We start from the raw sequence: 26,405 nt of genomic DNA on the forward strand, positions 1-26,405 counted from the left end.
GCTTTGCAAATAGCATTAGCCACAGGCTGTTCCAGCTCAAGGGTGAACAGTGGTGCACACTCCTTCCTTTCTCTGCAGTAAAAAAAAAATGAAACGACTTCTTTCTATAGCAGTGCTCAGAGATGAATAACTGAACTGGAAAAAAAAATATTAGCTGTCTACTGTTGCTGCACAACACAAAATTTATATCATCCCAGCATCTGCCCAGGGAATGCTTACAAAAACAGTAGCAACTGCAGGCTAAGTATGCCTATATCCTCATTGTTGGTGCAATTAAAATGGGGCTATCATGCTAGCTCATTAAAATTGCCTAGGTTATAGCCAGTCGAGTGCTGAGAGTAAGTTACTGATAAGTGGTCAGCCCTAAATGAGACATAAACATCCCCTCCAGGGCCCAGGGAGCATCATGGGATTTGGGACAAGAACAACGTAAGTGGGAGGATGGGAGGAGCGCATGGCACTCCAGCATCGGGGCATGATAAGGCCACTGCATTCTTGAATGCTCACAAGGTGTGGCCACCTGCAGGGGACCAGTACATGATGGAGCCAGTCATCAGTCTGTTATAGTGAGGGGAAGGGCTTGGGAGGTCACGTCACTCCCTACCGAGATAATGACAGTTTGAGGTTGTCAGAGACATTACCTTCCAAGGCTTTGTAAGAGACAAGAAGAAAATGGAATTTAGGAGACCCAGGGAGACACAGGAAGGTAGTGCGGGGGGGGGGGGGGTGTCTATATGATCAAAATGTAATACAGAAGTATGGAACTGTCAAAAAGTAGATTTAGAAATCATATGTGAAGTTAGCTATGTTAGCATCTACTTATGTTAAAGGCACAATACTTCTTAGCAAGATAGTCTCATATCTTTTAAACACAGGTGGACTAATGCTTCTGTTGCTGCATGTATTAGAACCATTTTGACAATGTGATAGGTAGAAACACCAGGAAAGAGAAGCTGCCTGAGCAAAATGCAGAAAACTGCTTTCATTGATACATTTATGAAATCGCATGACCTGAACATCTCCAAATTTGGGAACTTGAAACTAGATGGGCTTGGAGATGGGTGATGGGCAACAAAGCTTCTTCTGTCTAGTGGTTGTTGGCATTCTAATCCAAGTGGGAATGGAAAAGTAACAAAGCAAGAACATGTCTATCCACTGGGGATGCACTCCTGGATGCTTTCATGTCTTTCAAAGGCTCTGTAAGCTTGTCACCATAAATCAGAAACATCTTAGATCTTTAACATACTTTTTTAGCATTCTTTATGGGAAGAGTTCAGATATCTTCTCATCCCCTGCTATAGATTCAACTGTACTCTCCATGATCTTACAAAATTTAAAGTGTCAAAGTCTTAAACCTAGCACCTCAGAATGCGATCTTATTCTGAGATAGGGCTTGTTGCATGGGTAATTAGTAGCTAATAAGAGGTCATACTAAAAGAGGGTGTGCTATTAGTCCAATAAGACTGCTATTTTATAGAAAAAAAATAAAAAAGTGGCTATGTGAACACACACACATGCACACACACTGCCATATAAAAATGGAGACAGAGACTGAAACGATGAAGCTTTGAGTCAAGGAGTCACAGATCCTGAACGTCACAGATGTTGAAGTGTAGGTACAAAATAAACTCTCATCAAGAAGGTGTGTACCCTGCTTGCATCAAGTTTTGGACTTCTGGCCCTCAGAATGGCAAGATGCTACTCTCTGTGGCACTATCCAGTTCAGGGTACTTTAGTACAGTACCCCTGCGAGGCCAGTATTATCTCCTAGTAGTCCTTTATGTCAGGTCAGAGCCTGGTTAGCCCTCTGATACGAGAATAAATATGAGAAACAAATGAGCTGGGGAATTGGAAGTTTTCCCAGCTCCATGCAGACTTCAGACAGTCAATGTTTTGTTGCAGAACATACAGGAGACCTTGGAGTCTCCTTGACTATCTACTGGTACCTGTCAGTGTAAAGCAAAATGCATTTGGAAACATGAAATTTTGACTGTAACCCCTTCAACTGTTGTTCACCATTCTTTGATTCATTCAATGAATATTTATTTTCTGCTCAGAGACAGGAAAATGTTGAGAACCTAAAAATAACTGCTCTTAAATTTCTTTGCTTTCCATGAACATTTATATTCACAACGTCAGGGTCACAATCTATAGTTGATTGATTTTGAACTTGTGTGTTTCTCTGAGCCTTACTTACACCTGCTTATAAATGTATAAAAACAGACCAATTTTTGCTCATTGTCTTTAAGTAAAATCATACCTTGGCAATACTTTTGGCAAAGCTTTTATACTGCACAGCACCCAGTAGGCCAACACTAATGACTGATAATGAGTGCTGCTGCTAAGAATTATGTACTGAGGTCAACTACACGTTGCACTTGGACTCAGCAAGACTGTGTGTTGGGATTCATTAATGATATCTCTGTTGTGCACATGGGGTACAGCAGTGGTAAGTGCATTGAGTATTTGCCAACTCTGTTCTTCAGGCTCAAATAGAAAGACTCTACACTAACACCTAGAAAACTGCAAAACCTAAACTGTAACTTGGGCAACAAGATCTGTGGCTTTGTGAGTCTCAAGGATGGCTTCTAAAACTCAGCAACCATGTTTCAGTCTTCTTATGATAATGCCTCTAAATTTATAAAGTAATGAAGAAAGGCTGAGATTTGGGGTTTTTTTTTTCAACAATTCCTTCTACTTTCCATGCTTGTGAGTCTGGTTTCTGTAGGATCTAAGTCCAAGTTAATCACATGTCAGAGCAGCAACAGCATCTCCAAGCATTTGGTAATGTTTGACCAACTGTGTAACACAATCCTCATTCCTTGGAACTCATTAGTGTAGGCCTGAGGCAATGTCAACTCTCTAGACAACCCCTATCCCACAGTTAATACTGATAATAGTTTTATCATAGGAACATTAGTTTCAACACCTGTAAATTTGAACAACTTCTTTCAATATAAAATAACATCTCTGGACCAGCCAATCTCTGTCCTGTAAAATTACACATTAGTTTTTATATAGTGTTAAAAGGGTTGGCAGATTGGGTAATGTCCATCAATGGATCAATTACACTCATTTGACTATAAGACACCCATAGTACCCACACAGTATTGTCCAGCTAGTCTATGATTGGCTAGCATGTGGAGGCAGGGGGTTGTGCCTGAAGAATAACTCACCACCAACCTTTGGAATGGATGAGGAGAACCAGCAGAATAGGGAAGACTGGCCAGTTGTGGCAGCACACACCTTTAATTCCAGCACTTTGGAGGTAGAGGTAGGGGGATTGCCATGAATTCAAGGCCAGCCTGGAGCTACAGAGTGAGTTCCATGTCAGTTTGGGCTAGAGTGAGACCCTACTTAAAAAAAAAAAAAAAAGGAAACACAACAAAAGAATAGGGAAGACTTAGGGTGCTGATCAACAACTGAAGAACTGAATAGAGCCCATGTCAGATCCTGGCCCCCTAAATTCAGAGGGCCTATTATTTTATTGGATACCTGTGTATCTTCTAGCACTGCCTCTGAAAACAGCAGTATTTTAATAAATTCTGATCAAAGAAGTGTCACAAGGTGAAGAGTCCTTCCACATGCCTCTGCTTCCAGATTCCCATCTGAGATCAGGCCAGAAGAGAGGCCTTGATGTGAGCTGGGACTTCCATATGAACAATGTTATTTGGGGGAGGACCTTAGGCTGGACCGACAGTGAGTGTGGAGCTTACCACAGTGACCTCTGTCAGGCCTTCTTCAAGTTGAAGGAGAATTCTAAGGCTGCCTTAAACAAGCCATTCCTCAGGGAAGGAAGGATGGTGCCTGGTGGCAGAGAGAGAGACATAATGAACTGCTGCCTGGTATCTTCTAGGCTCATCAACAGCCAAGCATTTTTCAGGCTGAGTTTGTAAGACAGGATTTGTTCAAATGACACATCTGTTCTTTTGCAGGGAGGAAGTGGACTTCTATTATCTCCTTAGGTACTCACCACTCATGAGTCTGTCAGTTCAGGCTCCTGTGAGGTTGCTCAGTGTTCACCTGCTCTGGGAAAGGGTGCTCAGGATCATCCACCCAGGCTCCCTCGAGCCTTGGATCATGCTGACCCCTGCTGGACAGGGTCCTTCTCTCCTGAAATCATCTGGGCTGCAGTCTAGCCTCTTCATGTAAGATGTATGAAACTGGAATACTGGTGTCTGTGCTGGGACAGGAATAGAGCCCCGTGCCTGCCAGACAGGCCTCGTCCACACAGAGAGCAGACTTGCATCCACTCGCCAAGTTCCAAGCAAATGCTCCGAGACAAATACAGGTAGAGCATCCAGCAAAGCAGCTGGGCTAGAAGACTGGAACTGGTGATCATGGTCAAACTCCAACACTGCTATGTTGCTGATGTTGCCTCTGCTGATTTTCCTCCAGGAGATACTGAATAGATGCCTGGCCTTGAAAAGCATCTACTTCAAAGCCTGAAGTCTTGTCCTGGGCTCTGGGTCCCCACAGCCCATAGATGCTACATGACATGGTTTGTGTTGGCCCAGGGCATCTCATGAAGGGAGGAACAGTGGCCCTGATCACTCTCTACTTTCTCATTTAAAACACCGGCTGCCTTTGGCTGTTTTGGCAACTGCTCATGCTTTTAGGGCAGTACACTGCTGTTAGCAGATAGGTATGAGCCAATAGGTTAATGGACTGCATCATGGTGAAATTGCATTTTTAAAGAGAACCTCAGGGTAAGGTTTATGCTAAAGCCCAGTCAATTCATCCTAATGGTAGTGTTTTAATCCTGAAAATAGGCTCATGGGGAAGCCACTTCGGAAAGAGGTTTCTAGGGCCTCTTAAATTATGAAATACAGGGCAGCTGTCTGCAGACAGATTTTGTGTGAAGCAAGTTGGTTATGGCTGCCATCTTAACCAAGAAATGGCCCTGCTGCACAGCTCTCTTCCAGCTTCCTCAGAAGGTGTTCCTCAGCTTGCCCTGTGTGAACCACTCACCCACCTGGAGTCACACAGCAGCCCTGCCTCTCATCCCAACATCCCTCTCTCCCAAGGATCCAGGCTAACTCACAGGAGGAAGAAGAAGAGAGCGTGTGAGCTTCTTTAAGTGCATTCAGACCGGAGCAGGCCTGCCACCATTGTGGCATGGTGCTGAGGGAAGACAGTCTGGGTAGATGGAGCTGCACCCCTCGCCACAGGACACAGCTTGCCCAGGCCAACCTCAGAAGCCAACCGCCTTCATTTCAGGTAAGAAATACCAACCTCAAAACCTCTACCACCAGCTCTGGGCCCCCTTCCCATCTCTAAAGTGCTTCAGGCCAGAATTTAAGGAAAGCTCTGAAATTTGGGTTCTAATCACCGGGTGTTGCCTGCACTTGCCTGCTCTAAATGACCTCTGGCCTCCTGGGTGTAATTACATATGGGCTTTGAGGACTGAAAGACGGGTGGGCTGATACTGGCAAAGACCAAAAAGAATGTACTATTTCCCTTAAAAACCTGTTAGGGCTGGAGCCTGCAGTGATGAAAGAGGTCAGGAAAATGCTCTGATCTTGCTGCTCCCCACCTAACGTGTGGTCTCTCAAAGGCCCAGTACAAAGAACCCTGTGCTTCCAATCAAATATAAAGGGAATGTTATTTAATGACTCAAGAACTAGAGAGACTTTACTCCAATAACCTAGAATTCAAGAATTTCCAGAATCTCATCCTTTTTATGGTGTCATCTCTGCTCTCTATGAGCAGACAGCCTCTCCTTACATGCCCTCCAGCCCTTCCTAGGATTGCCAGTTGTTCTAGCAAAATCTTTGTTCATGGTGGGCCCATAGTCCCAGCTGCTCAAGAATAACTGCTAAATCTATATCAACTTTCTTTGACTCCTTTCAAAACCCCTGTTCTGGGCTAGAGAGATGGCTTAGCAGTTAAGGCACTTGCTTGCAAAGCCAAAGGACCCAGGTTCAATTCCCCACGACCCACATAAGCAGGCAGTACAAGGGGGCACATGTGTCTGGAGTTTGTATGCAGAGGCTAGAGGCCATAATGTGCCTATTCTCTCCCCTCCCCCACCACCCTGCTGATTTCTCTCTCTTTCTTTCTCTCTCAAATAAATAAATAAAAATAAAAAATATTTTTAAAATCTAATTCTATGAATTACTTCCTATAAAAATGTAAAATTAGCAGTGACTAAAAGTTTTCAGAGCTGGGTGTGGTGGCACACACCTTTAATCCCAGCACTCAGGAGGCAGCGGTAGGGGGATCGCCATGAGTTTGAGGCCACCCTGAGACTCCATAGTGAATTCCAGGTCAGCCTGGGCTAGAGTGAGACCCTTCCTCGAAAAACCAAAACAATGTTTTTTTCAGAGTACTTGTCTAGTGCAAGAAGGTGTTACATGAGCTACTGGGGGAAAATGACCAACATCTGTCTAAGCAACTCGAGGTCTAAGCTACTCAACTGCAATCAACCTGACGTGAGCTCACACAAGTGCAATAGTGGCACACAGCCATGGGGGGTAACCAACTGCTCTTGATTTGGCTAATGGATCCTCTCAGTGGAAGAGAACCCATACCTGGAATGGAGAAACAAGTCAGAACCATATTCAAAAAGGAGCCTGCTCTCCAATATCAAGCTCCCACCAATAATGGGCTACAAGAAGGCCTATACCTATTAAATTCTCTCTAAAACAATAATGGGTATCCGTGTATCCTGCATTGTTCACCTAACTCTCCATCGGAGAATTTGCTTCTCTTTTTCAGATGGACACAGAACCTGAGGAGACAATCAGCCCATTGCACCCCATCAGGGCACCAGCTGAAGTCATAGAGTTAGTGGGGTAATGAGCAAGAGATGCTTTCTTGGTGAAGCTGGTACCAGCACAAGGGTGAAGGAGCCAGACACAGAGAACACTCAACTCCTACCAAACCAGATATCCAGAGACACAGAGACTCCCAAGACCTCTCATCACTGAAATAGACAAAATGAACCCAACATGGCTCTGGGAAATTCACTGAAGAAGGGGTAGAAAGATTATTAGAGCCATGAATTGGGTCATTATGCACAGAGACATTGCCTCTCCCCCATAACTGAAGACCATACCCACAATGCAACACCCACAATCCGCAGGATGAGGCGACGGCAGGGAGAAGGCTAACGATGGTACCATAATGGCTGAATACACACTTTATACAAAACTAATAAAAAATAAAAATGAAAAAAAAATTTTAAGTCCAAAAAAACTTTCCGAGTACTAAACCTTCCCCAAACAATATTTTGTAGGGGTGCTATTGCTTCTTTTGTGTTTGTTTGTTGTTGTTTTGAGTCAGGATCTCATGAAACCCAGGCTGACCTTCAACTTGTTATGTGGCCATGGATGATCTTGAACTCCTAATCCTCCTGCCTCCCCTTGTAAGGGCTAGATTACAAGTGTGTACCACCACCACCACCCAAGATTTTATGTTTTTGTGGGTTTTTTTTTCCAAGAAATTTGGAATGACCCAAAATTTGATGAAATTCATGAGAACTTAAATAATGTGTATTTTTACCAATACCTCTTTTTATATCTCTGCCTCTTTCCTTCCTGAGAAACAAATTTGAATAAAAAGGCTTGGCCTATATATAAGGATGCTCTGATTGATACCTATGTTCTGAAGGAAGTGCCATCTGAAAGCAATTCCTTTTCTTCTTAAGGGTATCACAGTTTGGACAGTAAATTATCTGGTCCCTAATTTATAACTTTAATTCTGTGACGTTCTCAAAGACATTCATGTTTGCAATTCCACAAGTTTCCATTAAGACGAGTATCTGTGGCAGCCAGAGGGAACTGGAAGGCCCCGGAGCTGGAGATCAAAGAGCACAGCTCATCATGTAACATGATATTAACTGTCTTAGACTCTGGAAATTAGACAAGTCAACACAGCATCTGTTTCAAAGGAAACATGACATTTTACGAAATCATTATGAGTTTTTAATAAAATCTAAATATGAGAAACTTGATTAGTTGAGTTTTATCTGAGAGCAGTGTTTTTAGTTTCATTACTCATTTAAATTAAGTATGTGATTTAACATCACTAAATATTTGGAGGAAAATTGTTATTACATAGCTTATGGTTGAACTATTTAGACCACCATGGTGTCTCATTTAAGGCAGAATGCATTTCTGATAATTGAATATAAGGTTTCTTTTTTATTTTTAATTTTTTAATTTATTTGGAAGAGAAAGAAAGGCGGCGGGGGGGGAGGACAGAGAGAGAGAATGCATGCACCAGGGCCTCCAGCCACTGCAAACAAACTCCAGATGCATGCATCCCCTCATGGGACCCCTCGTGGGTCCTGAGGAATCGAACTGGGGTCCTTTAGCTTTGCAGGCAAATGCCTTAACTGCTAAGCCATCTCTCCAGCCCTGAATATAAGATTTCTGACCCACAAGGAAAGTTTTGTTCTGAAGAGTGGGGTGTGGGGAGAAAGTGGATATATGGTGCAAGCTCACACTTTACCAGGCAAGGTAAAGCAAATAAAATCAGAACTTTCTTCCTTCTCCTCTTCTTCCCCTTCTTTTTCTTATTTTACTTGTTGTGTGTATAAGTGAAAAAGACTCATGCAATCCAGGCTGGCTATGAACTCATGATATAGCCAAGACCAGTTTGAACACCTGATCTCCTGCCTTCATTTCCCCAGGGCTGGTATCACAGGAGTTCATCGCAAGGCCCAGCTCAGAAGGGTGCTTCTTAAGCCCTGGTCTTTCTCCATTTCTCTTTTCCTAGCACTGAAAGTTGACCTTATGAGTGTAAGCCAGTTGGCCTAGGTCAGTGAGACCCATGCCCCCAAAATAAGGCATTTATCACACCCAGTGTGAAATACAATTGTAATTTAGAGGGTCATTAAACAAAACTGCCTGCCTTCGTGTGACCTGCTGCACTTTCTACGGAAGACGGTCCAGCATCTGCACGGCCATTGGCACAGTCTGAGCAGTCCCTGTGTCTAGCTGCGCAGCCCCCGTCCCTGGAGCTGTGAATGATGCAATAGTAAACGGCCTTTCCCAGGGGCCTACCTCACCAAGTACGCGTGTCTCCAAGCACCTAGCAGCACAGAGAAGGTTCTCATGGGTTATGGTCCTAGAAATGCTCCTGCTTTTGGGGAGCCCCAGCCCGGCTCTCGGCCTGCACTGTCATCTGGCTTTCCCCAGTCAGCTAGACGGATCAGAGACGTGCAGAGGAAGGCTGTCTTTCCAGGACCCGACGTGCTGCCTAGCTGCCTGCTGTCCTCCTCCTCTTGCTGTTCTACTTTCAGAGCTGAAGGAAGGCATCTTGCAGAAAGATGGCAGCCTGCATGCCAAGGATGGTGGCCCAGAGCATCCAAGCCCCGAATGCCACTCGGTGACAGTGACAATGAGGGAAGAGGGGCACACCAGGAAGCCCTCCACATTGTCCACATTTCTGAGACACCAGGTACCCTCAGTTCTCAGCCATGCTTCCTGCCAGGGGGCCTTGCCACAACCCCAGACATTTCCTGGCAACCAGCATTATGGGAAAAACAAGAAGACAAGAGAGCTTCTGCTTCCTGCCCACCCTCCCCACCTTTGCTGTCTCCGTGATGCTTTTGTCTCTTCAGATGGTGCCCTCTTGTCTGCCAGTTTTCCTTACAGAAAAAGCTGAGATGGGAGGCAAGTGTGTGAAGCCCACTTTCCCACGTGCCCTAGGAAAATGAGGAAGGCGAGGGCTTTCTCTCTCCAGCTCCCCCCCCCCCCACACACACACTAACTTTCCTAGACACACTGTCTCTGCACTGCAGTGAGCCGGGCACCTCCTCAGCGCGGCTCGGGCGGGCTCCTCTGCACTGCACGGCGCGCCCAGCTGAAGACCGCCTGGCGCACAGCCCACAGAGCAGCGGGCATTCTCCGGGGCCTGAAATCACCGCTACCTTGCACAGTGCCCCTGTGGAACAGAGCTCTTGGCTTCACCACACGTCTCAACTGTGTTAGTCAGACTTTTTACACGGACAAATTCCTGACAGGAGCCGTTTAAAGAAGGATTTGTTTTATCTCACTGTTTGAAAGACGGGGAGGACATGGTGGAGCAAAGCAGCTCACCTAGTGGCAGCCAGGAAGCAAAGAGAGAATGCGTGCTTTGATGGACTCTCTCCTGCTTCCCTTTCCTTCCATCCGAGTCCTCAGCCTAGGGTCTGGAGCCACTCACATTCACCATGAGTACACCCCCTCACTTAATCCCCTCTGCAAATATCCTCACTGACACAGCCAGCGGTGTGCTTTACTGATCTCATAAATATTTCCCATCCAATCAAACTATGACCTGGTCAACTTCCCGGCCTCCCAGAGGTGTGAGGCTGACATGTGTGGACGTCCTGTGGTGTCCCTCACCCTGCTTGAAGCCCAGTGCCCTTACCTGTTGCTGCCACTCCCCACCAGGACAATGTCTACAAGGCACATGGATCTGGGGGACCAAAAGCTTGTTCTGCACCAGCCAAGTGACAGCAGAGCTGTCCTTTCTGGTCCACAGCTGCCCTGCTGCTGTTTGTCTACAGCTCTTGTTCGTCAGCGCCCCCTCCTTAATTTTCTAGTCCTTACTACTGACCTAATAAAAAAAAAAATAAAAAGAAATCTTACCAGATGTTGCTGCTGTATTTTTTAACTTCCAAATTGCACCTGCTGGTTCCCCAAAAGTCAAGTTTTTGGAATGCTTTTAAGATACTTTCTTTGAGTGACATTTTTCATTTTGCTCTGACTATAAACTTTTCTCAGATGTTTATCTTTTTTCCGCCCCCCCCCATCTAATGTGGAAATCTCACGAAATTCATCTGTAATGTCAGCATTTGATGGATGTGTAAGTTTGAAGTCTCTCCTGTTAAATCATTTCTTCTTGAATCCTTTTTAAATTGATACACAGTTTAAAAACTAAAGACATTTACATTCAAAAGCTAAATTGATGTTAAGCAACAGAGCTCTTCAATTGATGCACAAGGTTGCCACCTCGTGGTCACTAAGGAAACTGACACTCTGGCCTTCCACGCCCTCCCCTCCAACTCCCTGCCCAATCCCACGGGATTTGGGGACTCTTTTTTTTTTCTCTCATTAAATTAAATGAATTCCAGATTCCAGTGTTATCTTTTCTTTTCCCGTGTAGTTAACATTCCCCATAGGTCAAGTTTGGTAGCGTTTCTGGCAGTTGAAATGAAAGAGCCCTCTTCCGAGTGCCTTCAGTGGCAACCCCTCAATAGCACAGGTATTTGTTTTACGCAAACCCTACATGCCGTTACTCCCATATATATTTTTTAAAATGTATCAAAGGAATGTCTATATCTTTATTCCTACGGAAGATATTAAAATTACTTCTAAGACCTGAGAACTGGAAAGCATGAGAGGGGCCCTGGGGTATGCATGGTTAACAAGTTTTTCAGGTAACCTATTTAGCTCATTAGAGTTCTCACAATGCTGCATTTTCTTCTCCAAGGTTTAGAGTCCTAACACATTAAGTAGGGGCACCATGCGCAGTCTCCCCTGGACCTGCAGGAGAAGGGGAACAGAGCTGAAGAAGCCATTCTCAAAGATCACTACCAACCCAAATATTTGCTGTTTTAACAAAAGGCAAGCATAAGGACCACAGTAAACTGCTGCCTTTGGCCAAGCCCTCTAAATAATAAATTGTCATCTTTTACTAAAAGAGTGACAAGTGTGGGGGCCACCTTTTATCCTACACAGAAAAAAGCAAAAGGCAATCTGAACTAGAATAGCGGGCTTTCTCAAGGCTACTGCCACCCCACCCATGATCTTTCCACCCAAACCCAGAAGCTCCCATCCTGCAGTCCTGGGCTGAAAAAATGTCTTCTTTCTTTGAGTATGTAGTCCTAGGAATTTTAGGGCATGTTAGATTTGTGTAAGCACTTTCAAGATTGGGAACCATCACTGCTTAATGCTAGTTCTCGGATAAAATTATACTGGTGTATACATACATTGAAATCCATGGGAATATGTACAAAAGGAATGATGCATTTCATTCCTATGATATTAAGCCAGAAGGTCTGTGTTAGAGAATGGTGTTTGCTTCCCCTTTGGAGGATACAATTTGTTGAGAAATCACATCCAACTTAGGCTCCATATCTTGTGTTAAGATGAAGGTTAATCTGTGTGTCACGTACAGAAATAAATCTATTTTATATGTGTATAGTCAACTATTTTCACAGTATTGAGCTTTAAAAAAAAAAGGAAATAGTGGGCTAGAGAGATGGCTTAGGGGTTACCGCATTTGCCTGCAAAGCCAAAAAACCTTGGTTCAATTCTCCAGTATCCATGCACAAGGTGGCACATGAGTCTGTAGTTTGTTTGCAGTGGTTGGAGGCCCTGGCATGTCCATTCTCTCTTTCTCTCTCTCTTAAATAAACAAATAAGTAATGTTTTGAAAAAGGAAATAGTGCTGGGTGTGGTGGTACATGCCTTTAATCCCAGCACTGGGGTGGCAGAGGTAGGAGGATCGCCATGAGTTTAAGGCCACCCTGAGACTACATAGTGAATCCAGGTCAGCCTGAACAAAAAGAGACCCTACCTGGAAAAAAAAAAAAAGGAAATAGTGACTGTGGTAGTTTGAATAGGTGGCTCCCAATATATTCAGTGTTTTATTACTTGGTAGTTTGCATCTGCAGCCACCTGGCTGGAGGAGGTGTCACTGGGCAGATCTTTCAGTGTGGTGGTAGGTTTCAGATTTCAATCTAAAGATATGCAAAGTGTGCCACCTAAGTAGAGTTCCTTAAGTGTGCTGTGCTGTGTGGCTTTTAGCTTTTAGGCTTGTGCTTCTCTCTCTGTGTTTGGTCCTGTGGAAGCAGGCCAGCTTCTTCTGCCATTATGGATCTTCCCCAGGATCTGTAAGCTTCAATAAATGCCTTCCTCCATAACTGTGCCAGGTCTGGAAGCTCATCTCAGTGAACCTGAGGCTGTCTGCTACAGTGACTTTTGTGCTTCACTGAGAAATGCCCACAAATTGAAAGTACTTCTAGGGCTAGGAAGATGGCTCAGTGGCTAAAGGCACTTGATTGCAAGCCTGCCTGCCTTGGTTCAACTTTCCCAACCATCCATAAAAAGCCAGAAGATCCTGAAGCTTGTGGTTCAGATAGTCTGAAGTTCTCTTAGACTGGCAGATAATTTGCAGGGGCAAAAAAATCCTGTTTCAAAAGCAAAGGCTGAGCATAGGCATCTTGAAATTTTTCTCTGATCTTCACTCACATGCCATGTACACACACACACACACACACACACACACACACCACAAATAAAAATAAATTTTACAAAGCAATTGCATATCTTAAATTGGATTTTAGTCTTGAATTGAGTTCCCCATCTAGGGAAATGGCCTTATGCCATAAGTCCAGGTCAACTTGCAGACCTGTATGTACTGAAATAGCTAGGTACTGTATGTACTCATCGTTGCTTCATCATACCTGTACACATGCGTTTACATTTCTCCATCTAATCATTGACACTCATTTTGGAATCCTGTTTCAACATGGTGGCAGAAAAAGTGCCCATTTTGGATAAAACTCAGTTTAGAGTCAAAATATCAATGAGTTTGAGGAAAGGCCAATCACTATTCCTCTCTGTCCCCACCTCCATGCAGGAAAGACAGATGTAACAGGAAGTCTTATGTAATGTCCAGAGAGGCAAACTCAATAGCGTGAATATGTTGTTCTACTATTCACAAGGTAGTCGGGGGTCACCTTTGCCATGAAAATGGAGAATAGGTTTGAAATAAAGTTAGGGAGCACTCTATAAAAGTTTTACAACTCACTTAACATCATAGCAGTGTCATATATCTCAAGGTAAAGATTTCAGCTGTGGTTATTTAGCAGCATTTTAGAAGGAAGAAATGCTGTCTCAACTAATGCCAGGCTGTATATTTCATGACTGTCTTTGTGGCTTTATAAATACCTCAAGAATCAAGTTTATTTAAAATATCACAGTTTGCAACCAGCACATTATCATACAAAACACACCAGGAGTATGGCCATTACTCTTGTTAGTTGTGATACAATTATGAACCCTTTGCCACAAGGTCTTGCCCTGTTAACATATTGAAGAGCAAAGTAGATGGCCCTGTACTGAACAGTTACAAAGTCTGTTCTCTCATTCTCTGTTCAGAAAAAAACACTGCAGGGGATTAGACTGTGTCTGAACCACCACCCATCTGACCCAGCATACGGGAGGAGGGGAGCAGGACTGTCTCAGATGTTTGCTTATTGAGAAATCCTCCACTAGCTAAAGGATTCCCAAGTTTACACTCCATTAGGAGAGGGGATGGACAAGGCTAATCAAGACCTGGAACCACAGCATTCATTTTCTGAACTCAGTCTTTGAAAATAAAATGGCAGGACTGGAGGCTTACTGGTTAAGGTACTTTCTTGCACAGCCAAAGGACCCAGGTTCAATTCCCCAGGACCCACATTAGTCAGATGCACAAGAAGACACATGCATCTGGAGTTTGTTTGCAGTGGTTGGAGGCCCTGGTACACCTATTCTCTCTCTCTCTCTCTCTCTCTCTCTCTCTCTCTCTCTGTCAAATAAATAAATAAAAAGAAAATAAAATGGCAGAAACACACGAGTGACATAGACCTACATAGGCTTGTCTCATTCACAAGAATGGTTTTGCTAAGATAAATTACCTGTAAAGACCTGCACAAGATGAAGTACTGATTCCTGCAAAAACACAATCAGAACTCTAAAAGGAGAGGTTGACTCAAAAGTCTTTTTCTCAATTGAGATCAAGAAAACAGCTATTTTTTAACCTTTTTTTTAAGAAAAAAAACAAAAAAGACAAGGTGTTGGTGAAGATGAAAACAACTAGAACTCCTGTGCGCTGCTAGTGAGTTTGTCAAATGGTAAGAACTACTGTGGGAAGAGGTACAGTGATTCCCCAAGCAAATCAGAAATAGATTGATTATATAATCCAGTAAACCTAATCCTGGGTTTACATTGAAAAATGCTGAAAGCAGAGTCTCAAAGAGATTGGCACCATCATATTCCTAGAGCATTGTTCACAATAGCCAAGAGAGGGAAGAAATCCGAGTACTTGCAGATGAAAGGATAAACAGAATGTGGTAAGTATAAAAATGGAGGGGTTGGAGAATGGCTCAGCAGCTAAGGCACTTGCCTGAACTAAAGCATAATGCCCTGGGTTCAAGTCCTCACTACCTACATGAAGCCAGATGCAGAAGGTGATGCATACATCTGGAGTTCATTTGCAGTGTCAGGAGGCTCTGGTGCACCCATTCTCTCTATCTGCCTTTCTCTTATAAATAAAAATAAAAAATAGAATACTATTCAGCTTTTGAACAGAAGGAAGTCATGTCATACACTGCAATAGAGACAAACATGACAGTGCTAGGTTAAGTGATATAAACCAGGCATAAAAAGACAAATATTGTGTGGTCCCACTCACAGGAGTTCTCTTAAGTAGTTAAATTCAGAGAAACAGATTGTAGAATGGTGGCTGGCAAGGGCTGGAGGAGCACACAATGGAGAACCATCCGATGGGTGGAGAGCTTTATTTTTACAAAACAAAAACATATGGAGATCTGTTTCACAACAACATGAATATACTCAACACTGCAAAACTCTGCACAAAAACATGGTTAAGATGGTACATTTTATGTTGTGTTTTACTTTAATCAAATCTCTTAAAAATCTGTTAGATTTTAATGACTCTTGTGAAAAGGAATCGAATCATGCTCAGAAGATTCCTAAAGGACATGAATGCAAATCCAATATCTATTCTCTTCCCAGGCTGTTTTCTATCCCCTCCAAATCAACATACAAGGTATCAACACAGAATCTAAGAATTCTTTTGGAGCCAAATGTGGTGGCACATGTCTTTTATCCCAGCATTTAGGAAGCTGAAGTAGGAGGATTGCCATGAGTTCAAAGCCAGCCTAGGCTACACAGTAAGTTACAGGTGAGCCTGGGCTAGAGCAAAACTCTGCTTTAAAAGGAAAGAAAAACTTTTTTTTTTTTTTTTTTTTTGGAGTGAAAGAATCATTGATAAAAAGATTTTGTGGTTTAAGGCTCACACAAAGCCAAATCTTCCTAGAAGCTTCCTGATTTGGGAACTGGCAGGGAGGCAAATATGGAAAAGGTTTGGGGAGCTGTTCTGTTTTCTTGATGGGGGATTAATACTGGTACTAATCTGTAACACATTGAGGGTGCACGTCCTCCATTTCATTGCCTAGTTTTATGCTGGGCAGCGGTAATTTGCTAACCACAGTCTCGATGAAATGTAGCTGTGCAGGAACCAGATCATTATCAAAAACACATGTCTCATCTGACACTATGGGGTGTAAGGTCCAGATTAACTGTGCATATCCGCATCATATACCAGTATGCCAATATGGTTCATATTTAAAACAGAATGTACTCTGAAGTTCCTACAAGGACAAAAACTTACTTCCTTCTCAATAGAATAAAGTATCTCCCCAAGATGGTTATACCACAACACAAAAAGTCAACAAAAATAAGAAAATGAAGAGATCTCCACCAAGGTTTCCTAGTCCCAGAATGGAAGACCCCAATTAAATCAGATAGAAACCCAAAGAAACTTAATCCCAAAATGAAAACACAGCAACCAATGACACCCTGACCAAAAGAATTGCTGAACTGGATACAAACCATCAAAGAACCAACAATCATATCAATGAAATTGAACAGAATCATCTCTTAGAGCATTTAGCTTCTGACAGTAGGCTTAACTTGATTGAAGAAAACATTAGAGCCCCCAAAAGAGATATAAATGAATTGAAGGTGAGTCAAGAAATAGAAGATCTCAATAACTGAATAAGCTTAATGAAGACTTCATCAAATGTAATAATGAATTCCAGAAGCATCAAGAAAATCAGAACATTAACTAAAATCATACCTCAAAAAAGGGATGCAAATAAGACAACAGAAAACAAAAATCAAATAGAGCTTATAAAAACTCCTCTAGGGTGGGAGAGATGGCTTAGCAGTTAAGCATTGGCCTGTGAAGCCTAAGGACCCTGGTTCAAGTCTCGATTCCCCAGGACCCACGTTAGCAAGATGCACAAAGGGGCACATGTGTCTGGAGTTCGCTTGCAGTGGTTGGAGGCCCTGGCATGCCCATTCTCTTTCTCTGTCTCTCTGTCTCTCTCTCTCTCTGTCTCTCTGTCTTTCTCTCTCTCTCTCCCTCTTTCTCTCTCTGTCTGTTGCACTCAAATAAAGAAAAAGTAACAAAAAAATTTAAAAAACTCCTCTAGAACCCCTCACTAACAGAGTTATTCATATGGAAGACAGAAACTCTGACCTGGAAGACAAGACAGAAGAAAATGATTGAGAGTCCAAAAACTTGGCTAAGTTCAAAATATCAACTAAACAGAATGTGAGGGAACAGTGGGATACCCTAAAATGACCAAACATCTGGATCATGGTTATATCAAAGGAGAAGAAATCCAAGCCAGAGTCATAGAGAATATATTCAACAAAATTACTAAGAAAAATTCCCAATCTCACAAAAGAGAGGTCCATCCCAATACAAGAAGCCCACAGAATATAAGACAGGACCTAAGAAGAAACTCTCCAAGGCACATCATAGTTAAAATCTTAACAATGAAAACAAAGAATGCTAAAAGCAGCAAGAGAGAAACAACTCACTACATACAAAGGCAATTCCATCAGAATTACCTCAGATTTCTCAATGGAAACCCTGAAAGCCAGAAGGGCCTTGTTGCAGTCAGGTTCACATTATTGGTAGAAATCACCCAAACAAGGGCACCTTGTGGTTAAAAAAAAAAAAAAAAAAAAAGGTTAAAAAGGTTTATTTTGGCTTACAGGCTCAAGAGGAAGCTCCACATTGCAGGGGAAAATGATTGCATGAGCAGAGAGTGGAAATAACCCCCTGACCAACATCAGGGAGACAATAAGAACAGGAGAGTGTGCCAAACTGTGGCAAAGGAAAACTGGCCAAAATTCACATAAGCCCACCCGCAACAATACACTGCCTCTAAGAGGCATTAATTCCCAAATCTCCACCAGCTAGGAAACTAGCATTCAGAACATCTAAGTTTGTGGGGGACACCTGAATCAAACCACCACAGGCCTGGAATGGAACACTTCAAAGTCTAAAAAACTATGGCTTCCAAACTAAGATACTCTACCCAGCAAAAGTATCCCTCATAATAGATTGGGAAAGGAAATTTTTCCATGGAAAAATGTTAACTCTATTATTAGAACACAAAGCCAAACCTAAAGAGAATACTTCAGGGAATACTCCACACAGAAGAGACAGATGACCAATCTCAAAAGCCAAAAAGAAGATCACAATTACCAAAACCAGACCAGGCTCAAACAAATACAAAACACAATGAAGCACCAAACTCCATAAAGCACCTCATCATGGAAGGTATTTATTCAAACCTCACTGTAATAACCTTAAATATTAATGGTCTTAATTAACCCATCAAAAGCCAAAAGTTATCAGGGTATATAAAAAAATGGACCTTTTTATCTGCTGTCTTCAAGAAACCCACCTCACCACTAAAGATAGATACTTCCTCAGGGTCAAAGGACTGAAAAATGATACTCCAAGCAAATGGAAATAAAAAACAAGCATTGTTGCTATATAATACCTAATAAAATAGACTTCGAACCAAAAGTAATCAAAAACAACAAAGAAGCCTACTTCTTACTTATATGATCCAATATGAAAACATCACAATCATAAATCTATATGTACCAAACACAGGTACACCACAGTTTATAAAACAAAACCTACTTGACAACAAAACAGAAATACACACCAACACCATCATAGTCAAAGACATCAATACTCCACTATCATCAATAGACAAATCATCCAAGCAGAAATTCAACAGGGAAATAATAGAGAGCTCAACACCACCATATATCATCTAGACCTAACAGACATCTACAGAATTTTCCACCCCAGCTCTACAGAATATACATTCTTCTCAGCAGCCCATGGAACTTTCTCCAAAAGAGACTATATATTAGGCCATAAAACATGCTTCCATAAATTCAGGAAAATTGAAGTAACTCCCTGCATCATATGATATCACATGCTTTAAAGCTAGAAATCAACAAGAGACACATCAAGAACTCCACCAGCTATTGGATGCTAAACAACACACTTTTAAACAATGAATGTGTTGTGGAAGAAATCAAAAATGAAATTGCAAAATTCCTAGAACTGAATGATAATTAAAACACAATCTACCAAAACTTATGGCACACATGAAGGCAGCCCTAAGGGGAAACTTCATAGTGCTAAATGCTTGCATAACAAAGAGAGCTCTCAAATTAATACCTGACTATCCAACTAAAGGCACTAGCAAAACAAGAAAATCCAACCCTAAGAGCTCCAGATGGAAAGAAATAATCAAGGTCAGAGCAGAAATTAATGAACTGGAAGCTAAGAAAATGATTTAAAACATCCATGAAATGAAGAGTTGGTTCTTTGAAAAAATAAGATTGATAAACCCCTGGCCAATTTGATCAAGCAAAAAAAAGAAGTCTCAAATTAACAAAATCATAAATGAAAAAGGAACAGTTACCATAGATATCAATGAAATTGGAAGAATTATCAGAGCATATTTCCAAAACCTCTACTCCACAAAATTGGATAATCTGGAAGTGGATGAATTGCTAGACACATGAAGTAGGGTTCAGTCCAGGGATGCAGGAATGGTTCAACATATAAAAACTGGTCAATGTAATACATCACATAAATTGACAAAATACAATACCACTTTATAATCAAAATACTGGAAAGAATAGGCATGGAGGGTTTATATCTCAACACAAAAAAAGACTATACATAAAGCACCTAAAGCCCAAATAATACTTAATGGGGAAAGACTCTAGGAGGTCCCATTGAGACTGGATTCAAGACACTCTCACCATTGCTCTTCAACACCGTACTAGAAGTACGAGCCCAAGCAATAAGACAGCAGAAAGAAATAAAAGGGATTCAAATTGGAAAGGAAGAAGTCAAGTTATCCCTATTTGCAGATGACATGATCCTGGACATAACTGACCCAAAAGTCTCCAGCCCAAAACTTATAAAGGAGATTAATTCCTTCAGTAAAGTGGCAGGATACAAAAGCAATGCACAAAATTTGGTAGAATCTTTATATGCAAAGGACAAAAATACAGAGAAATAAATCAGTGAGCCTGTCCCATTTTCAATAGCAACAAAAAATTAAATACCTTTGAATAACACTAACCAAGGATGTGAAAGACCTATATAATGAAAACATTTTTTAAAATTCAATAAAGAAACCAAGGAGGACTTGAGAGGATGGAAAAACCTCCCATGCTCCTGGATAGGTAGAATTAATATTGTGAGAATGGCAATTCTACAAAAAACAATATACAGATTTAATGTAACACCAATAAAAATACCAGCATCATCCCAGCATGGTGGCACATGCCTTTAATCCCAGCACTCAGGAGGCAGAGGTAGGAGGATCACCATGAGTTCGATGCCACCCTGAGACTACATACTTAATTCCAGGTCAGCTTGGACCAGAGTGAGACCCTACCTTGAAAAACCAAAAAAAAAAAAAAACAGAATTCACAGAGATATAAAAAAATCATCTCAAAATTCATATAGAATGGCAGCAGGCCTCAAATATCCTCAAAACAAAACGCCTCTGGGGTGTACTTGATCTAAAGCTATATTACAAAGCTACAGTGAACAAAAATAGCATGTTACTGGCATAAGAACAGAAACACAGACCAATGGAACAAAATTGAAGGCTCAGACCTTAAGTAACTACAGCTACTTGGTCTTTGACAAAGGTACCAATAATGTAAACTCAACACATGACAGCATCTTCAACAAATGGTGCTGGACAAATTGCATGACCATATCGAAAAATCAAGTCAAAATGGATTAAAGACCTCAATATAAGACCTGAAACACTTCTCCTACTGGAAGAAAAATTGGGAGGCACTCTCCACAATACAGGAGGGGGAAAATGCCTTCCTGAACAAAACCCCAGCAGCCCAGGAAATTAAACAATCACTCAACCAATGGGATTTCATGAGGCTAAAAAGCTTTTGCACAGACAAAAACACCATAAGCAGAGCCAGTAGATTACTCACTGAAGGGGAGAAGATCTTCACCAGCTATGCCACTTACCTAATATCTAGAATATGCCTAATATCTAGAATCTACAAAGAGGAAAGAATGTAAGAGCCAAAGGAAGGATACTACTCCTTACAATGCAACTGTCCAGACAGAAATTGGCCTTGATATCCATGACCTCACATTACGTGTCAATACCTATACAAGACCTTCATAATAGCAGATAAAGATGATGATATCAAATTAAAAGAGATACAAATGGAGAGAGCAAAGGGATATTATGGAGAGCATAGTTGTGAAGGAGAAAGTGGCGGAGGGGAGGGAAATATCATGGTTTATTGTCTGTAAGATAGAATTTATTAATAAAAAATAAAAATTTAAAAGAATCAAACAACCCACTCCAAAAGTGGGGCAGAGAACTGAATAGGGAGTTCTCAGAGGATGAATTACAAGTGGCTAACATACACTTAAGAAAATGTTCAAAATTCCTAACCATTAGGGAAATGTAAATTAAAACAACCATGAGATTCCATCTTACTCCAGTAAGGATGGCAATTATTAAAAAATCTAACAACAACAAATGTTGGCAAGGATGTGCAGAAAGAGGAACCCTCATCCACCATCGGTGGGAATGTAAACTTGTACAACCACTGTGGAAATCAATTTGGAGATTCCTGAAAAGGATGAATGTAGAGCTACCAACAGACTCAGTTATTCCTTTACTGGTCTTTTATCCTAAATGCTCCATGTACCAATACAGAGACATTTGCTCAACCATGTTTAGAGCTGTTCAATTCATTATAGCTAAGAACTGGAATCAACCCAGATGCCCATCATTGGATAAATGGATAACAAAATTGTGGTACATTTACACAATGGAATTCTACTCAGCAGTAAGAAAAAAATATATATAGTGAAATCTGTAGAAAACTGGACAGACTTGGAACAAATCACACTCAGCTAACTCACACAGTCACAGAAAGATGAATGCTACATGGTGTCATTTATCTGCAGTTCCTAACCTGGACCTGTTCGAGTTTCTGTCATACCTGATAGGCAACAGGAGGCCCAGACAATAGGGATAGAAGGGTTTAGGGTGAGGGGAAGAGAAGGGGGAAGGAAAACCAACACAAAATTAAACTCAAAATGAGCAGATACCATAGAAACCTTTATCCTTGAAGATAACCTAAAAGATATAACCCTCAAAAGGAATAAGAGGGAAGCACATGAAAAGTAGGGCTCTGATGAGAGTGAGAAGAAGCCTAAGCTTAAAAGAACTTGTTTTTTTGTCTCTGACCTGTAACTCCCAGTATCAGAGATTGATCGCTACCCATATTGAGCTGTTGACCGGAGAGACCTACAAGGTCCCCAAATCAAGACAGCTTTCTGTCAAAGCACTAGATTACCTGCCTGAGGCAAAAGCTAAGGCCCTATTGCTGAAGACACCATATGCTGCTGACACAGAGTAAGAGAGACCTGGCTGGAATTTATAAGAAAGCCAGTCCCTAGACAGCCTGTCTAGTGCTGGGAAACTGCTACATGAGCTATTGGGGGGAAATGGCCAACTACAGTCTGAGAAACCAGAAGTCTAAGCTACTCAGAAGCAAACACCCTGACAGGATGTACACACCACTACAATAGTGGCACACAGCCTCAGTGGGTAACCAATAACTTTCTGATTGGCTAAGAGATCTTCTCAGTATAAGGAACCCATATCTGGAATTGGGAATCAGATCAGAATCCTATGGAGACAAGGATTATGTTTTCCAGTGTCAAGCTATCATTAGTCTTTGGCTAAAAGAGGGCTTACATACATCAAATACTCCCTAAATTAATAATGTTTATCCCATTTCAACTATGCTGACTTTACTCTCCATTAGAAAATCACACGTCAGCCAAGCCACAGCTGAAGCTATGGAAGAACTGGGGAACAAGAGTGCTCCTTCGGGGTTATTCCTGATAATCAGCTCCAGTGTGTAGGAGGCAGACCCTGAGAATACTCAACACCTCCCAAAGCCGAGATACCGAGGCTCATAAATGTTCATCACTGAAGTAGAATTAAAACTCACCTACCATAGCTCAGGGACTTTGGCAAAAGAGGGAGCAGAAAGATCGTAAGAGCCGCAGGTTGAGACAGCATGCCCAGAGGCATTCCCTCTCCCTCTCCTCCAAAGAATAACTGATTACTCCTCCCACAACACAAAAACTACAACCCCATGGGGAATACTTGCAACCTGAGGAGCATCCCCCAGTGGAATGGGGGCAGGAACAAGGGAAACAAGGGTACCAACACATGATGTATCCATATGAAGCATCATGTGCATAATAATAATAAACATTTAAAAATAATGAATAAAAAACCCTAAATAAATTCACCATCATCATAAAGAAAAAAGTGGAAGTGACTGGAGCTCATCATGTTAAACAGAATAAACCAGGCTCAGATAGACAAAATGCTGCATGTTCTCTCTCTCATCTACAGACTCTTGATTTAGATTTAAATATGTATGTGCATGTGTGTGCATGTGGGTGGGCAGGTATCATGAAAGTAGAAAAGGGACCATGGCGGTTAGGAAGAGATCTTAAGGTAGAGGGAGGGAAATAAAAATAATAATGGTGTTGATATGATACAAAAAAGGGGACTTATGTTGAGAAAGGAAGGGGATCATCAACAGAGAGCAAGGGAAGATGAATGAGGGCAGTGAGGAAGTGGAGATGCATGAGATCAAAATATGTATGTATGAAAATGACACAATAAAGCCCATTACTTTGTGTGCTAACTTAAAAATAAATTTTAAATGCCTTAGTTGATTGTAAAATTTATATGCATTCAGTTATTTGATAATTTTCAGTGACAAAGTATAACTGGAAGAGAAAGAACAAAACCTAAAGATTGGTATTTTAGCACACTCAGAATTCCTCCCAGTGCTGTTATTTTAGCCTAGATAACTGATTCCTTTAGCGACTACGCTAGGCGTCACAGCACGTTGGAAGTGTGGATGAAGCAGGTCCGTGTTCCCTTTAATTCCAGGTCAGTGTATGAAACTGAACTGGAAAATTCCCTGAGGTACGTCATTGGTCAAATGCTAAGGCAGCACCAGAGAACAGTAATTCTGTGTTTGATATTTAGACTGGAGTTCTGCAATTAAAAATTATAATAGCCCGCCTTGATGGCGTATGCGCCTTTAATTCCAGCACTTGGGAGGCAGAGGTAGGAGGCTTGCCGAGAGTTCGAGGCCACCCTGAGATTACATAGTTAATTCCAGGTCAGTCAGGATCACAGTGAGACCCTACCTCGAAAAACAAACAAACAAACAAAAAAATTATAATAGCCAAGCATGGCGGTGCACGCCTTTAATCCCATCACTTTGGGAAGCAGAGGTAGGAGGATTGCTGCGAGTTCAAGGCCATCTTGAGACTACATGGTGAATTCCAGATCAGCCTAAGCTAGAGTAAGGCCCTACTTCGAAAAACAAATAAAACAAAACAAAATACGTTATCAGTTTTTTAAAATTTGAAACAAAAGCTTCTTGAGTTTTGAGTGTCATAAAAAACTGATATAATCTCACTGTAAAATTAATTAAAATGATGATTCCTGATTTTTTTTTTTTAAAAAGAGTAGTTTTGCAGAAAATAACCAATACACTCCATCACTACCGCTATCGTTCCCACCTACTGTGGAATGCTTGTTCATTTATGGAAGAAAAAGAGAACTACTTTTATTTACCAACAACAACAAAAATCCATTGGGAGTGGGTACCGGACACCAGAGCAGAAAGGAAGTTGGTGTCTGGTCAGTTTGTCAGACTATTCATTCATTCCTTCATTAAAGACATTTCTTCCCCTCCTGAAGGATGGGTGTTCTGTGCGGACCTTGCATCCACGCCCACCGCGATTAGGTCTGGAAGCAGAAAAGCTCAGCCAATCAATTTAGCTCACCTCTTTGGTCCTTGCAATTGGTCAATGTGTGATCATGTGGGCTGAAGCAAACCAATCAGTATTCTTCCCTGGCTTTTTGCAAAACCCTGCAGAGTTAATCATAGAAGCTGCAAAGCGCTGATGAGAAACAGGGAGAAAGGGAGAGGAAAAAAAAAAGAGCAGAAAGCGAGCAGGAGCGCTAAGAGACAGGATGGTCAGCACACGCGCAAACCTCGTTTCCAGGTCCTCAAACCACCACTGCTTCAGTCCTCGCCTGCCCTCCTGAAGCCAGTGCCCATTGTGCGGCTGCCCTGTGCAGACAGAGCTACCTGGGCAGCTGGGCACTGCCCCCGCCTGTGCTTCGGGGCCAGAGAGAACGCAGCAGGGGCGCTTCACCGGGACGCCGAGGACGTGGTGCCGTCCTCCTCCACCTCGGCCCGGTCCTGAGCTTCTCAACTCCAGCGCGCCCGGGATTTCAGTCATGCGTTCTTCTCACCAGCCTGTGGTCTTTCACGGTAAATTGAGGCATGCCTGTCCTTTGTCCCGGCTTCATTTCGTTCAGCCTACAGGAACATCGAAGGGAAAGAGAGTTGCATTTGAGCCCATGACTGTGAAAATGCCAGGGATCCCTCCCGGAAAACTGACAACCACAAGATGGGGCTGTTATGCAAGGAAAGCCGGTGAACATCAGATGCAGCGGCCAAACAGCCAGGGCGGAAAATCAACGTCATTTCTCCCTGGCGCGGGGGTGGGGGGGATAAAAAGGAAAGGGAAAGGGAATATTTTAAGAACATGTATGTTTCAAACTTTTCATAAAATCAAAGCACTGTTTATAGCAGATTCAGAAACTACTCTAAAAATTCAGCAATTCAGTGATCCAGTCGACCTTGGTGGCGCATGCCTTTAATCCCAGCCCTCTGGAGGCAGAGTTAAGAAGATCATTGTGAGTTCTGTGAGTTCGAGACCAGCCTGAGAATATATAGTGGATTCCAGGTCAGCCTGGGCTCGAATGAGACCCTACCTCAGAAAAAAAAAAGTTAAGCCATTCGTCATACATAACTGACATGAGATATTTTCCCCTCAGAGACTCCATTCACATAAAATTTGCTAGCTTGTCTTCTCCCTGATTTTTTTTTTTTTTTTTTGCATCCTTTCAGGGCAATGCCATGATATTAAACCGAAGTGCATTTATTTATGTATTTACTTACAAACCTCTATGTTCTCTATTCCAGTTCAAAAACAAATGGATAGCATTCAGTATTTTCTATCAGTGTGGTCTTATATTCTGGCCTCTTCTCACTCAATCTAAATTCAGTTAATTTTTTAAATGTGGGTACAGGATATTAAACTCAGGTCTTCGAGCTTGCAAAGCAAGCACTTTACCCACTGAAATATCTTTCCAGCCCCTA

The sequence above is a fragment of the Jaculus jaculus genome, chromosome 4 (genome assembly GCF_020740685.1).
Source record: "Jaculus jaculus isolate mJacJac1 chromosome 4, mJacJac1.mat.Y.cur, whole genome shotgun sequence".
Taxonomy (NCBI): domain Eukaryota; kingdom Metazoa; phylum Chordata; class Mammalia; order Rodentia; family Dipodidae; genus Jaculus; species Jaculus jaculus.